This window comes from Equus caballus, unplaced genomic scaffold (genome assembly GCF_041296265.1).
Source record: "Equus caballus isolate H_3958 breed thoroughbred unplaced genomic scaffold, TB-T2T haplotype1-0000016, whole genome shotgun sequence".
Lineage (NCBI taxonomy): Eukaryota > Metazoa > Chordata > Mammalia > Perissodactyla > Equidae > Equus > Equus caballus.
Window position 1 is genome coordinate 9,180,912 of NW_027222391.1, and position 3,097 is coordinate 9,184,008.

General features: G+C 37.6%; 1 pseudogene; it reads left to right on the forward strand.

Annotated features, from left to right (window-relative positions):
• The first annotated feature begins 449 nt into the window (after positions 1-449).
• LOC138922871 (olfactory receptor 2M3-like) lies at positions 450-2,904 on the forward strand (annotated as a pseudogene).
• The last annotated feature ends 193 nt before the right edge of the window (positions 2,905-3,097 follow it).

The window sequence follows — 3,097 nt, forward strand, 5'->3', positions numbered from 1 at the left end:
AGTATAATGGGTTCCATTTCTGTGCACATAAAATAGAATGAACTCCAGGATGTACATGAAATCAAGAACAGGCAAAACATAAGCCTTTTAGATAGATATTAAAATATAGGTTATGTCTAGGGCAGGATGGACTGTGAAAGGATATGAGGAAATCCTTTGGAAATGTTCCATATTTTTATTTGCGTGATAGTTGCATAGGTTTAGCCATTTATAAAATTTTATCCATGGTACGTTGAAGATGAATTCACTCAACACTCTTTTCAATATATATGTTTCACTACCATAAGAACTATATACAAATGTCAGGAGACAACAGTATAATATTGCCAAATTATACTTGATAATTACTTGATTATTGATATAACTTGGTTGCATGATAACATGTTCATTACACTTTAATTAGCTTTAAATCTATTATAATGGAGCATTTTAAATGGTATTAGGCTAATATGCTTGCTTTTGCTATAGAGTGGTACAAAACAGGTAAGAAATAGCATTATAATGTCATGCTTTAAATCAGAGTTTTTGTAAACTAAAATGCACAATTTTAATCCATTTGGCAGAACCACAAGGAAATTTTTATTTCCCAAAAGTTAAAACCAAAATATCAGGCACACTTCTCTGAATTGCTCCCAGAAGAGGAAAAGCTCATGCAAAGGGATAGAAAGGAAGCCAATGCCTTGATCAATGAAGAGAGTGACAAGAGAAAAAAAGAGAAATAGGTGAAAAAATAGAAAATTAAAAATATGCTACTGTGTAGAAGAGTCTTGCTAAGGGAGTGGAAGAGATTAATTTTATATAAATTAGAATAATCTAAAATAAATCCCTCCAATAGTATTTATTTAAAAATATTTCTATGGTACACAGTGTATTTCAGGTAATGTTCACACATTATAAGTGTGATCTCATTTAGTCTTAACACGCTGCACTATATATATTAACAAATACCAGAAATTACACACTATAAAAATAAGGCTTGGAGAAATTAATTGTCTAAAGTTACACAGCCAAAATAGCCTGTTCCAGATGTTTGAGCTATGTTCTTGCATTCTCTTCTAGTTTGCTTCTCCGGTAAAATGGCCAATCCAACAATGTCTCATGGATTCACCTGGTCTTAAGAGATAGAATAAAGGATGGACATATTGGTGAGGAACTACTTCCACCACACCTCACCGTTATTAGCAATATGTATTATTTAATGAACTTCTGATTGATGAGTTCTCAATGTCTTTTGTTTATCTGGCATTTGACTAATCTTATCCCACTTTCACTAAAACATGCTTCCCTCTGCACCTTGGTAGACGGAATTTTTATTAGAATCATAGTGTGATATGCTAAGTTCCGTGGAAAATGCCATTGATTTCCAAGGAATTCATGAGTCTTCTGATGACTCAGCGTATTTCTGAAGGGATTATCCATGGTACATATTTGAGCTGACTGGTTGCTAAAATTAGACTATATGCATTTTTGGAACTTTCTTATGTCCGTTAGGTTCATGTTTTAGATTTAAAGTCACATCAAGCTAAAAATAAGGTTTAATATTCTTAGTCTAGAATTTTAAAAAAATCACATCCAGAGAAAGAACTTTTTTTTTGAGGAAGTTTAACCCTGAGTTAACATCTGCTGCCAATCCTCCTCTTTTTGCTGAAGAAGGCTGGCCCTGAGCTAACTTCCATGTCCATCTTCCTCTACTTTACATGTGGGACACCTACCGCAGCAAGGCTTGCCAAGTGGTACCACGTCCAGACCCGGGATCTGAACTGGCGAACCCTGGGCCACCAAAGCAGGATGTGCGAAATTAACTGCTGCATCATGAGACCAGCCCCAAGAGAAATAACTTTTTATGTGTAGACAATATCATAAAGAGTGGTGATCTAGGCTGGAAGTCCTTGACATTTCCATAACACAATCCCAGCCATTTCTCACATGTTGTATTTTCCACAGTGAATATATTTATCGTGGCATGGGAGAATCAGAATTCCAACTCTGAGTTCATCCTGCTGGGAATTTTCAGTCACAGACCCAGCTGCATCTTTCTCTTCTCTCTGGTCTTGGTCATCTTCACAGTGGCCTTCATGGGAAACACTGCCATGGTTCTCCTCATCTACCTGGACACTCGGCTCCACACTCCCATGAACTTCCTCCTCAGCCAACTGTCCCTCATGGACCTCACGCTCATCTGCACCACTGTACCCAAGATGATCTTCAACTACTTGTCTGGCAAGAAGTGCATCTCTCTGGCCAGTTTTGTGGTGCCCAGATATTCTTCTCTGTGTCCCTGCTTGGAGCTGATTGTTTCCTGTTGGCTGCAATGTCCTATGACTGTTATCTTCTCATTTGCCACCCATTACAATACTCAAATCTCACAAGCCAGAAAGTCTGTGGTAATCTGGTTGTTTCTTCCTGGATTTTTGGCTTTCTTGATGGCATAATTCTCATTGCATTTGCATTGTCCTTCTCATATTGTGGTGCCTGGCAAATACCCATTTTTTCTGTGATTTCCCTGTCCTTCTCACTTTCTCATGCAGTAACACATTGCTATTTGAAAGAATATTTATTTGCTGTGTTATTATGCTTCTCTTCCCTGTAGCAGTCATCATTGCTTCCTGTGTTCACGTTATTCTGGCTGTCATTTGCATGGGATCTGGGCAGGGTTGCCGCAAAGCTTTCACCACCTGTTCCTCCCACCTCATGGTGGTGGGAATGTACTATGGAGCTGGTATGTTCATATACGTGCAACCTGTTTCTGATCATTCCCCCATGCAGGAAAAGATGGTGTCTGTCTTCTTTGCTATTCTTACACCCATGGTGAATCCCCTCATCTACAGCCTCTGCAACAAGAAAGCGGCCAGAGCATTCATAGAGGTGTTAGGGAAGGGCAAGTCTGGAGATAAAATTGCATAATTAACTTTTTCTACATTTTTTGCTTTATTCTTCAATTTAGATATTTAACTCATATAATTCAGCACAGAATATTTACCCATATTTGTATCAATAGATTTATAGGCAAGTGTACAAGATGTAGAAAGTGAAAAACTGTCTCTGTGCTTGCTTGTTCAAATAATATATTTCTTTTGTTATGGAAATTTGAAGTATG